The sequence below is a fragment of the Apodemus sylvaticus genome, chromosome 6, assembly GCF_947179515.1.
Source record: "Apodemus sylvaticus chromosome 6, mApoSyl1.1, whole genome shotgun sequence".
NCBI lineage: Eukaryota > Metazoa > Chordata > Mammalia > Rodentia > Muridae > Apodemus > Apodemus sylvaticus.
In genome coordinates this window covers 101,756,559-101,770,501 of record NC_067477.1, presented here as the reverse complement: position 1 = coordinate 101,770,501, position 13,943 = coordinate 101,756,559, and the positions used below count along the sequence as shown (strand labels likewise).

The 13,943-nt window shown below is 44.1% G+C and overlaps 1 long non-coding RNA gene across 1 annotated transcript in view; it reads right to left on the bottom strand.

Annotated features, from left to right (window-relative positions):
- LOC127687458 (uncharacterized) overlaps nt 1-13,396 on the bottom strand; it is a 42,965-nt gene extending 29,569 nt beyond the window's left edge. The window contains exons 1-2 of the long non-coding RNA XR_007978389.1: nt 13,343-13,396; nt 10,760-10,819 (exon numbers count right to left, since the gene is read on the bottom strand). This is a non-coding gene — a long non-coding RNA (uncharacterized LOC127687458). The remainder of the gene's footprint in view (nt 1-10,759; nt 10,820-13,342) is intronic.
- Between the last annotated feature and the right edge of the window lie 547 nt (nt 13,397-13,943).

The following is a 13,943-nucleotide window of genomic DNA, read 5'->3' as shown; positions in this document are numbered from 1 at the left end:
ACTTATTTATGACACATAACCCTCTCCGTGTGGTCAGAGAAATTAGACTTGTCTATTTTTCACATTTGAAAAATGTGTGTGCAGATGCTTGCATGTCCATCCATGCCCCAACATGACTGAGATGCCAAGGGAGACCAGAGGATAACGTACAATAGTTGGCTTTAACCTTTTACAGTGTGGTCCTTAATCTTGTGGCCTCCAGGAACCCTGTGGTTACAGGGATCAGAGTCTCTACCCTTGTCTGTGTGGGAGGCAAAAATCGAAAGGGCCTGGGAAGGCCATCCTGAGTGTCAGGCAACATACCACTCGCAAACTGTGAATCAGATGGGTGCCAGGCAAGGCATCATTCACAAACAGCGAACCAAACTCTGAATGGCTTGTACCTTTCATCCAGACCTCCATATTCAAATTTGATTGTCACTGGGATAGTTTCAGACAATGGAACCTTTAAAAGGTATTTGGGCCATAAGGTTTCCCCTCCTAAATATATTAATTTTGTGACCACAGGAGTGAATTCACTCCTCTCATGCTAATTTGCTTGCTGTCTCCCTTCCCCTCCCTTCATCTTCCCCCTCCCCAACTCCTTTCTCCCTCCTTCCCCCTCCACCACCTGTCTCCCTCCTTCCCCCTTCCCTTCTTCTCTCCCTCCTTTTCCCCTCCTTCTCTTTCTCCCCTCATCCTCCCTCTCCCTCTCCCTCTCGCTTTTCTTGTCTCTCCTTTTTTCCTGTGCCCTCCTTACTCCTCTCCTGCTCTACCTCTCTCCCTATCCCTCTCTCCCTCACCACATGACACCCTGTACTAACTCCATCATGAGAAAGAACATAAATCCTAACAAAGATGCCAGCCCCCATAGCTGTGAATCAATAAATTCCTGCCCCTGGTCCATCTAAGACAAAGACTGCGAATGCAGCTTGAGGCAGACACAGGTGAGAAGGAATGGGTGGGACTCAGGGCTCTGTGATTTACAGCCAATCTGACTTCACCTCTAGAGGCAAAGCTCATCAATGACCTGCTTCTCTCCAGATTTCTGTGGCTCATCAGTAGTGACACTACCTACCCACAGTCACCTACGTACCAGTCTTAGCAGCCATTTGCAGCTCTCTTTCCTATCAGCCTTCTCATGTAAGTAGGTACCAAACCCTTGTGATTATTGTGACTACGTATTTTCCAGATCATTCTTGGCCTCCCTTCTGCCTATGACTGCCATAACTTGGTATCACCAAGACCACAGAGAAGAAAGCAGGAAGGTCAATTGCATGATAGGAAAAGCGGGGAAAGGTTTGTTGGAAGCCAAAACCAACAGATGCCAGCAGCACTAATAATAGTCAAGGTACCAAGCTTGTAAATGTTACTTTTCTCATAAATTATAGAACATTAAAGCTTATCCCTAACATAATGTCACTTGCATACTAATACATGACACAAAGTTGGAGAAGTAAGAGGGAATAACAGTGAGTAGCTAGAAATGGCATCTGGGCATGGTACTGAGCCAGTAATCACACAGCCCAGATCCTTCACCTTTGTATTGGGTACTGAGTATGGAAGGAGCCTGATACCTGTACATCAACTGCTCTGTGTCACCTCAGAGCAAGAAAAAAAAAACCCAAAGCAGACCAAGCTCTGTAGCCACCAAGACCTTAAATAGTCTAGAAGTAAGATCTTTAGAAGTAAAATCTCATTCCATTCATTCATACATGTGTGCACACCCATGTTTGCAGGTCTGAATGGTGTGTGTGTGTGTGTGTGTGTGTGTGTGTGTGTGTGTGTGTAGGCTACTGTATTGAAAGTATGCCTATAGAGTCAAGAGACAGCCCTCAGGTACCTTCCATTTTGTGTTTGAGACATATCCTCTTATCATCTGAACTTTATACCAGGTGGGATAGCCTAGTCAGCCAGTGAGCTCTAGAGCTCTGTCTGTCTGCCTTCTAATTCTCCAATGGCATGCTACAAGTGCAGACCACCATGTCTCACTTTTTTAATGGGTCCTGGAAATCCAACTCAGGTCCTCATAACCAAGAGGCAAATGCTTTACCAAATTAAGCCTCCCTCCAACCTTCCCATCCCATTCTGAAAGGCTGCCCGTTGATTTCACTCTTGGTTGACATCCAAACCTGAAAAAAGACCTTTAATTCCACATTGTGACTATCCAAGTGTGTCGCTCCAACCCACACTCCCCCTACCCAGAATAAAGACCCCTTGCAAACCCTTACTGTGGCCTTGGTGACATTTTTACATTTGTATCTGAGAGTGCGCTATGGTCTCAACTGGGAAAACAATTAAGTTGCTGGTACTGCAACTGCTGCTGTTTTTAAGTGTTCCTGTTTAATTTTGGGGGCTGTTCCAGGAATATCTGTTTCAACATACACAGCTTCTATGTGAGATGGCATGCACACTTGTGGAGATGGGACTGTATGCCAGATTGTGTGGAGAAAATATTCAGTTGAGTTCCACCTGGCCAGAAATCCAACTGCCTTGCTCACATGAACATAAGGTCAGTTCCAGGGTTGGCCTTGGAAACCACTGGTCAAGAGCCACTCTGCCAGAAGAGATCCCAGTCAAGAAATGGTAAGTGTAGAAGAGTGGAGAAATTGATATCATTTGAAAGGAATAATGATTTTAATACTTCTTTTTCTTCCTGGAACAGTGACAATGAAAAATTCGGGGAAATGGCAAGTGATATTCAGCATTTCATTGAGACTCGTCCACTCTAAGTGGTGTGAGGAGTAAATACAGACACAAAAATGTGTTTCTCTTCTCTAAAATAGAACCTAAAATGGTGAGGAGAAACATTACCACTGTCCTCTACTTCATATTCAGACTGCCAATACAGTGCCTGAAAGATGCTGGCCATCTATTAGTGGTAACTGTACCATGACCTTATAAGTATTGGAAACAGTATATGACTCAGACCTTTGATATTAATAAGACCTGATGAATGTTTTCTAATTAGGGGAACACTAGCAGATTCCATTGGTCAGGGTTCTCCAGAGGGACAGAACCAACAAAGTGAACATGTATCATGAAAAGGGATTTAGGGATTTGATATGTTTGTTGGCTTGCACAATAGGGCTGAATAGTTCAGCAGTTGCTACCTGTACATTGCAGAAGATGAGAATTCATTTACTACTCAGTCCACAAAGCTAGATGCCTCCATATGGCAATCCGGTACTGACACTCTGGAAGATTCCACAAGAGCTGCTGGTCTAGAGTGCACATCAGAAGGCACATCAGAGTCTGTGCTATGATATAAATGAAGGGTGACCATACAACAACAAAACAGATACAACCAATCACCTGAGCATCAGCAAGAAGCAAAGACAGGCAGGCAAACAGTACTGCTCTTCCAGTGGATCTTCTCACATCTCAGCTGCTACTATCACAGTGAAGAGGGTCTTCTCCTGTAAGCTACAGCTTCCTGGACATGTCCTCACAGACCTGTGTCTCCTGGTTGACTTTGGGTCCAATCAAGTTGACAGCCAAGATCACCCATCACATAGAGCAGAACTTGGATCCCAGCTCCTCACCAACAGGAATACACAGTCACCTCATGTGACAACTTAGCGTGTTATGACCTCACCTGCTCATCCAAGGCAGAACCTTGTTACAAAAAGGGGGGGGTCTCTTTTTCATCATTCAATATCTTGTGTATCTAGGTATGGATCCATTTTTCTGTCTTTTGTTGTGTATGTTGGGACACAAAGACTCACCATTTCAGAGACCTTGTCTCCAAGAAATTCTCCAACCGACTCCTGAGCTCCCATTAAATAATTTGCTTCTGCTGCAAGCATAATTTGGAGTCCCTCAAACCTGACTCACAGGCTACAAGTGTGTCTAAACTATGATTCCTTGTTGTCCAGTCTGTAACCTCTTGTGACAAGTCATAAACACTTAAAATTACTCTTTCTTGTCACACTGAAACCACTAATCAGAGTAGACATTGCAAAATATTGTTACCATGAACCAAGCCAGTGGGGGTAAATCAGGCCCTAGCCCCATTCTTTCTTCTGGATGCTGTGGGATTCTCTTATTTTGTTCTACAGTCAAGGTCCACTGAACTTGCTAAAGCACTTGAATTATCTGACTAGGTCATACTCTCCCATCCACCTTGGCACTGGGCAGGTTAAATGTTAGTAAGGGAGTATTTCTATAGATTCATATCTGGCCGGTCAGATCTCATCATTTCTAACTGCCCTGTAGCAAGCTCTGTTTGCTCTTCTTCTCTGGCTTAATTTGATGGCCTGTATCCAGACCCAAAGTCTTGTGTGTAGGTTGCCTTGTCAGGATAGTTCCATTAGTGCAAAGATTTATTAGTGAAGACATTGCTCCTGGCTCACAGGGAGAAATTACTTTGATGCAATAAAAAGATGTTAGCCCATAAGACCTGTGTTCAGCACATGGCTCCCTGGTTCTCGCTGGCTATGGGGTGTGAAAGAGTCCCTTGAGCCTAGTGACTGAGCTCAGGCCTCCCTCCTGTACAAGTGCCTGCCAGTGTCTGTCTCAAAAGATGAGTAGGATATGTGCATGTGAGTAGTTTATAAAAGATTAGCATTTTTCAGTTAAATCTATTGGATGTGGGGCCAGGCTGGGGAGACGACTCAGTGCAAGCACAAAGACCTGAGTTTGATTCCCCAGATCCCGTTCAAAAGACCTACAGTGGCGCACAGTTGCAATCCCAGTGCTGGTATGGTGGCACATGGTTGTAATCCCAATGCTGGTGAGGCATAAACAGGATGTCTGGGGCTTGTTGGCTAGACAACACAGACAAATCAAGGAGTTGTAAGCCAGTGAGAAACTCTGTCTTTGAAAACAAAGACAAGCAGCACATGTAAAGAATGACATATGAGATTGTTGACCTCCACATGCATGCATATACACATACTACCACATTTCATGAATTTGTACACACATGAACATATACCACACAGACACACAAACACACACACACACACATATACAAGAAATTGGTTTTTATTCGGTAAAACCCTGACCACATCCCAAACAGGGTAATAAGAAGTAGAGACTCTAATGATGTAAATACTCTGATTGCAGGGTTGGTACTGGCAATGGTGGTATTTGGTTGTGATGGGTTTATCCTCATAGGAAATAAGCCTGTCTGCTCATTCATCTTCTACCCAGATCCTCAACAGTTCTACCCAAAGCCAGCTGGCTTCGACTCAGACCTCCAACTGGTCTACCCAGAGCCAGCTGGCAGCTTCTCTCCTCCTATCCTTTAGATGTGACCCTCACTATGTCTATGTATGCCACTAGAGGCCACTGTTTTTGCCACTCCATGGGCATATACTTCCTCCTAATACCCCTGTCAGTAAAATAACAGTCATAGCTATAAGTGGCAGCCACCAACCTACGTACAAATCTTCCAAGAGGCTCAAATACTTAATCTGGGTACTCCTCATGCATGCCATTCTTCTGAGGCACTGGACCTGATTTTTCATTTATAATTTGACATCCTTTTATGAGGTAATCCATGTCCCCTTCCCCTGAAAATAGTACTCAGCATCTCAGAATGTGACTGTTTTGGATGCAGGGTCATTAAAGAGGTCTAAGTAGAAATGATGTCACTAGGATAGGTCCTGATCCAATCTGCCTGGTATCCTTAGAGATATCGATAAGACAGACTAAGACCAAGAGACATGGACAGAAGATTCCTAGCTTCAAGCTTGGGAGACAGCTCCCAAAAGAACCTAGCCATGCCAATATCTGGATCTTGGGGTTCCAGCCTGAAGGACTATTATTTAAGCCCTTGGCCTATAGTACTCAGCCTATAGTAAGCCATCTGAATCCCTGCCTCAATTCTTGTGTGTGTGTGTGTGTGTGTGTGTGTGTGTGTGTGTATGTGTGTGTACAATACTGGGTCATCTTATCTAAGAGATTTGAGCATCTTAAGGTTTTGGTACTACAGTAATCTTTGAACCCTATCTGCTGCTTCTCTATCCAAGAGGAACCTAGAAATCTTGCTGCCAAGATCTCTAGGGAAGGAATGCTAGCCCCTTCCCAGCTCTTCTGTAGAAGCCTGGCCTGGGCTCACAAACCCGGACAAACCAAGAATGAATCATACCTTGCCTTCCAAGTGTGGATCCTGAAGCTGAGCCAATGTCTGTTTTGAGTTTTGACTGATGGAGTTGTAGGGCCACACCCCGGGAGTTTGGCTCACTCATTCACAGAGCCAGGTCTTGGAAACCATCCCTGTTTGTGACTCTTCCCACTTGATGAGCTGTGACAGTGTTTGCCTGCACAGCCCCTCCTGCGCTTCAGGAAGGGCACCGCTCACACACCAGTGGTACAGACACAATGTAAACAGAGAAACCATCTGCCCTGAGGGTCTGAGAGCTTTGTTATTGTGATGTACTTTGTCTTTCTTTATTTTTTCTTTAAATAAAACCCACAAAATTGTCCTTTCCCCTTTCTAACAATAATACTGTACTGTTGTGAATCTCTGAGCCAGGATTCAGAAATGAGTACACAGAAATGAGCCCAGTTCTAGGTTTAAAGGTTTTGTGGCTAAAAAGAAACCAATAGCACTGAGTCCAGTTTCCACACTTGTGCCATGAGGCTGAAGGTGCTTATGTCATGGACTGTCGCCTGCCCTTATATGCTTCCCAGGAAGATTTAAGAGTATTGACCAAAAGATCCCAGAAAGTAAGATGTGAATTCTAAAGAATTACATCAATGCAACATATATTGCTTTTCTCAAACTGATTCCGGTGAGATCTTTCACCAATACGCACAGTTTTTTAGTTAGATATAGTCTTTATTTACATTTCAAATGTCCCCTTTCCTGGTTCCTCCCCAACCCCCAAAAAATCCCATAACCCACCTCCCCTACCCCTGTTCCCCAATTAACTCTTTCCCACTTCCCTGTCCTGGCATTCCCCTATACTGTGGCATTGAACCTTCCTAGGACCAGGGGCCTCTCCTCCCTTTGATGTCCAACAAGGCCATCCTCTGCTGCCTATGTGTCTGGAGCCATGGGTAACTCCATATGTACTCTTTGGTTGATGATTTTGTCCCTGGGAGCTCTGGGAGTACTGGGTGGCTCACACTGTTGTTCCTCCAATGGCACTGCAAACCCCTTCAGTTCCTTTGGTCCTTTCTCTAGCTCCTCCATTGGGGACCCTGTGCTCAATTCAATGGCTGGCTGAGAGTGACCCCCTCTGTATTTGTCATGTACTGGCAGAGCCTCCCAGGTGACAGCTATGTCCAGCTGCAGTCAGTAAGTACTTGCAGGCATTCACGCTAGTATCTGGGTTTTGTAGCTGTATATGGGATGGATCCCTAGGTGGGGCAGTCTCTGAAAGGTCTTTCCCTCAGACTCTGCTCTGCACTTTGTCTCTATTTCTCCTTCTGTGGGTATTTTGCTTCCCCTTCTAAAAAGGATCAGAGTATCCATACTTTGTTCTTCCATCTTTTTTGAGTTTCATTTGATCTGTGAATTGTGTCTTGGGTATTCCAAGCTTCTGGGCTAATATCCACTTATCAGTGAGTGCATGCCATGTGTATTCTTTTGTGATTGGGTTACCTCACTCAGGATGATATTTTCCAGTTCCACCCATTTGCCTAAGAATTTCATGAATTCATTGTTTTTAATAGCTGAGTAGTATTCTGTTGTGTAAATATACCACTTTTTCTGTATCCATTCCTCCATTGAGGGACATCTGGGTTCTTTCCAGCTTCTGGCTATTATAAATAAGGCTGCTCTGAACATAGTGGAGCATGTGCCCTTATTGCATGCTGGGGAACCCTCTGGGTATATGCCCAGGAGTGGTATGACAGGGTCCTCAGAAAGTGTCATGCCCAATTTTCTAAGGAACTGCCAGACTCATTTCCAGAGTGGTTGTACCAACTTGCAATCCCACCAGCAATGAGGAGTGTTCCTCTTTCTCTACATCCTCCCTAACACCTGCTGTCTCCTGAGTTTTTAATCTTAGTCATTCTGAGTGGTGTGAGGTGAGATCTCAGGGTTATTTTGATTTGACTTTCCCTGATGACTAAGGATGCTGAATATTTCTTTAGGTGTTTCTCTGCCATTCAATATTCCTCAGTTGAAAATTATTTGTTTAGCTCTGTACCCTATTTTTAATAGGGTTATTTGGTTCTCTGGAGTCTAACTTCTTGAGTTCTTTATATATATTGGATATTAGCCCTCACAATCTTAAGAGGCTCTGGTGACCCAGCTAAAACACACAGTATCTGTATGCAACCTATTCACCTCTCCCAACCCCTTGAATCTAAAAATCAATGCTAATGACATCAGACACGTGCCAAGTGAGTCCTTGTTACATTATTTTGCTTAGGGAAGAACAGTCAGATTAGAGTCTACAGGCAGGGGAGACTGCATAAGCAGCTGACAGCACTTGATGCTCTTTGTAGAGGGCCTGCATGTGGCCCACATAGAAGCTTGCAGTCATCCAAAACTACACTTCCAAAGGATCTAATGCCCTCTTCTGACAGGTATATGGAATGTATATACACACACATAGGTGAGACATTCATAAATATAAAATATAGCAAGTACAACAAGACAGCCCCATAAACAATGTGGACATTAAAAATAATTACCGTTATTTTTAACTCTGGGGGTTGGGAGTGGGTGTGTGCACATAAATACAGATGCCTGTGGAGGCCAAAGGCACCAGGTCCTCTGGAATTGTAGTTACAAGTGGAATAGGGAAGGCATGCCCAGAGGCTAATTTAATACATCAAAGATGTATCTGTAGCGGTGGTTCTCTGGGGGGCCAAATGACCTTTTTCATAGGAGTCACATTACCAGATATCCTACACATCAGATATTCACGTTATGGCACATAATTTTGTGATTGGAGATCAGCACAGAATTAGGAACTGTTATTAAAGGATCGCAGCACTAGGAAGGTTGAGAACCCCTGGCCTGGAGGGTCAGTCTCCTGGATGACTCCAGATCCTGTTAAATTATTAACAGTATCCATTAATTTACAAGAGAGGAAGTCGGGGGGGGGGGGGGGTGAAAGGTTAACTGTAGAAAATGGGAAGAAAAAGAGAGAGATGACTGAGGTTTACCCCATTTAGGAATAGAAAGTTTGATGCAAATTCCCACTTGGGAATCCTTCTCTGTGTCCCAGACCCTTGGTAATGGCAAGTCACCCTACTTTGAAGGGTCTTTGTCTCTTCAAATGATAAAGTGGACCTGCCCAAACCTTTCAGTGTCATGCAACTGTGACTGGCTGGGCAGTGGAGAGTCCCTGTCAGTGTCCCCCATGTGACATAATCCAAAGGAAAATGTGGGTTTCAGCATGGCACAGTCACTGAACCCTTCAGCTTCTGCACCCTAATTGGCGGCTTTCTGAGCGACTTCTTCCGGCTCTCATTTTCTCCCGGCAGTAGAGTATACTTTGGCATGAGAATGGGAGGTTTGGGGCGTTTGCCGGGTTTCTTTCCCTCCGGTGGATGGGGCATCATGGACCTAAACCAGAACCATCTGTGCAAAATGACTGGGAGGCACAGAAAGTGCCGGAACCACAAAATTCCAGCCTTGCTTTTGGCTTTCTGGCAAGAAGAGACTGAAAAGTCGGCTCTCGTTTCTCCAAATATTTCCCGCCACTCGGTCTGCTCAATCTGGCTCCAGTTCTCCATCAGCAAACCTGGGTGGTTTGGGGAGCTTTTTGTTGTTGCTTTTTGTGTGCTTGTTTGTTTGTTCGTTTAGTTGGTTGATTGGTTGGTTTTTTGTGGCCTGCTCTCAAATGGTTTTAGAGGAATTGGCAAAATGCACATTAAGGCCATGGTATTGGCTGGGAATCAAATGATTTCTTGTTAAAAAAGGAGAAACTTCAGAAAGCCTACCTTGTGCACACACAGGTGTATAGAAGGGGGGGAAATGTGGTTTTTCTTCTTGCATTCAGAACTTACTCACCTAGGCCCAAATTTGAAAAACAGGTTGGGTTTTAGGGGTGTTGCTTTTTTTTTTTTTTTTTAATGTTGCTTTTGGTTGTTTGATTTAGTTTGGCTTGGTTTGGTTTGGTTTGGGATTTTTCCCCCACTGAAGTTGTCTGTTAAACACTTGTGGTAAAACCCAGAGACCTGAAGTCTCTCGCCCACTGTCTGCACCATCTGTGTGTCGCACCTGCATGGTGACACTCAAGAGTCATGTGTGACAACTGATGGGGAACCACAGTTTGGTTGGCTCACTGGAGTGGTACGAAGAGAGTTACAAAACAGTAAGAGCTTCGGGGGCCTTCACTCTCCTCTACACCGCAGAAAGGCTTAAAGATCCAAAGCAAACCAGAGCTTGCTCAAGTTTCGGGGATGTCAAGTCATGTGGTCTAAGGAGCACAAATGTTTCTGGCTATAAATACTCAACAGAGTGTTCCAGCTCACTCAGCCAAAACCTAAACGCTGTGAGGTTTCACCCAAACGAATGGTTCTTTAAATAAATACAATGTCAGGGCAAAAGTGAATAGCAAAACTTGAAATCAAGGACTGACAGGAGAGGCATAGTCTCATGGAAGAGAGAGGCTGCACCTGGATGTCTGGTAACAAAAGTTAACTTTAGCAGGCTAGGCACTAGCCAAGTTCAAATCCCTCCGTGTGTTAAAACCTTCTTCAGGTGTGCCAGGAAGAGGACATTACCATTGATGTAGGGAAGCCAAGTCTCCAGACAGATGAGGAAACCTAACATAGCTTGGAAGTCAAAGGCGTCTGATGGCAAAGCTACCGGCCCTCTGTGCCAGGACCCAGTGTGCCCAGCAAGGGTGTTGGTTTTACTCACCCTGGATTCTGCATCACTAGGAGACATCCATATCTCGGGAGCCATTTGAGTTTTCTAGGGCTGCAGAGACAAAATGCCACACACCAGGTAATTTAACACAACAGACACATTCTCTCACCATACCAAGAGCTATATAAAATACACACTCTCTCACACACACACACACATACACATACACACTCACATACACACCACACTCACATACACCCCCATACACATATACACTCACATGCATACCACACTCACAAACATACATACACACATCTGCACATCCCACAGACATACTCTACGCATTCTAAACACACACCACACACTCTACACACAAACACTACACAATCACACATATGCCACATTTTCACATGCACATTCACACACACACACATACACACTTCACATATACACACACATGCACATGCACATTCACACACACATACACACACACACACACACACACACACACAAAAGAATTTTCAAAATTTATAACTGGTAAATAAAACTCAAAGCAAGGAAGCTGTAAAAAGTACATAGGAAAATGGAAGCCCGTTTGGGCAAGAGGTATTTGCATATTCTGTTAAATATACTTCCTGCCAGGTGTGTGTAGCACATGGCCAATTGCAAATTTGAGTGGAAAAAATAAGATAACCTTTTTTGGTATAGACACAACCTCCTTTGAGTATTGGAGACATTTTGAAGAGTTAGGTGCCTGCTGAAGCTACGGCTTATTTTCTCTGTCTCCCACGGCTCTCTGATGCAGTATTGAATGGCAGTGTTTTATCCTCCATTTTCTGTCATCTTCCTAGAAATACATGGTGTACCTAAGTCTGGAGTGTGTTGGATATCCTCCAAAGCATCCTGAGTGGAAACGCCAAGCCCTAAGAAGGCCTAACTCCCTCAGCTTGCAAGAAGAATACTAAACTAAGTAGGAGTTGTTTGGTGGTAGTGGTGTGTGTGTGTGTGTGTGTGTGTGTGTGTGTGTGTGTTATGATCAGTCTTGATTAGCATATACAGTACTGGCTTTCATTATAGCATTTTCAAGTGAAATTTGTTTTTGTTGATTTTACTTCTCTTCCTTAGCACCCCCCCACACACACACACACCTGTCCACCCCAGTAGACTCTTTTCTGTTTTTAGATCATATTAGTTTTGTTGCCCTCTTCTTGTTCTTTGCCACCTTTTATTGCCAGTGTGTGATCTACTTTGTGGCTTCAATGCCTCTACATAATTACACTTGAGCACGCACGCGCGCATATGCGTGCACACATACACACACACCCACACACTCTCACCTATATATACATATACATGTGTGTGTGTATCTGTGTATATATGGACCCATATACAATAGAAAAATGTGATATTTGTGTTTCCGAGTTAATAAAATATATATTAATATATTTAATATAATATCAGGGGTCACCCATGTTTCTGAAAATGTCTTAGTTTTATTATTTTGTTTTAATTAAACTGCACTGCATGTGAATAGCACATTCTCATTACCCTAAATAGGGATTCTACAACTTTACAACGTAGTCTACAAAGCTTCAACAGGTGTTCTCGGAAGGAGCAGGGCTAAGAGAGGGCATGGCCAGGAGGTCCTATCAGTGTCCCCCAGTTCTGTGTTTGTCCATATGATAGCATTCTTCGTTTGCATGTCACGTCGGCTGTCAGATAGACCTTTTCTCTAGAGCAGTGGTTCTCAACCTTTCGAATGCTGAGCCCCTTTAATATAGTTCCTCATGTTGTTGTGGCTCCCAATCATAAAATTATTTTTATTGCTACTTCATAACTGTAGTTTTGCAACTGTTAAGGGGTTGTGACCCACAGGTTGAGAATCAGGGCTCCAGACACTGCTCTGCCTTGGACTTGCCTGTGAAAGCAGTAACTGTTTAATACTCAAATGAGAAATTGCAGGTCAAAGCTATAGAGTGGAGAGGAAGCCACTGGGGGTAGAAGAGTGTGAGGGCTGAAGAGAACAGAAAATCCGAGGGCAAAGACAACGACAACAATGACAAATTTTGTTTGAAGGTTCTATACTGAGACCATGGGCAGATGACTCGGCGGGTGAAGTGCTCACTGTGTAGATATGAGAATCACAGTTTGAATCCCCAGTATCCACATAATATTGGCTTGATCTTATGGCCCACCTATAAATTCTGTGCCAGGACGTGGATGCCAGAACCCCTGGGGTAAGCTGACTATAGCTAGTTAGACTAGCAAAATGACAAGCTCCAGGACTAGCAAGAGGGCCTTGCCTCAGTGAACCAAGTGAGGCAAGACTTAGGAAGCACCCAGTGTTCACTTCTGGTCTACACACACACACACACACACACACACACACACACACACACGCCCCTGCTGCAATCAAACTTAATACTTGCCACATTCATTGGGATGGCAGGTATACAAAATATATACTTAAGTGCATATGCATAAAAATTCTGTAATAAGTGTGAGAATCTGATGACAAGCAGTGCAATGGTGCCTCAAATATTAACACAGGAGGTAAAGAGATGGCTCGGTGGTTAAGAGCACTGGTTGCTTTCCCAGGTGACCAAGGTTCAATTCCCACCACCCACCACTCACAATTGTCTGTAACTCCAGTTCCAGGGGTTCCAGTGCCCTCTTCTGGCCTCCCGGGGCACTGGATCCACATGGTGCACAGACATGCAGGTAAAACACAAATACAAATAAAAATACATTTTAAAATACAATAAAAAAAAAATAAGCCTAGGATCCAGAAAGTCCTCCCCTGGGCATCTGAACATCCCAAGCAGCAAAAGCAGAACCAACAGCTGTGCAGGTTCAAAGCTGCATTACGTACATTCGCCAGCTTTCCCAGCATTGTGTGAATGGACAGGCAGAGTGTGGTCTGGACATACAGTGAGATATTAGTCAGTCTTAAAAAGGGTGACTATCTGATCGCAAGCTACAACCCAGATGATGCATAAAACATCCCATATGAAACAGGTGAACACCAAAGACCAGAAGAGCTGGGCACCCAGACTAAAAAGGAAGGACCCCAGTGACCAGAGCTGAGAGTATGGGAGAGGCACTAACTTCAGACGCTGGGGTGCCAATGGTTGCATAGACATCCTCGGTGCCACTAACAAGACATGCTGACTTGACCTCAGTGGTAAACCTTTGGTGATGCATGTCACCAAACACAAAAGGAAGTGAGCAGGTA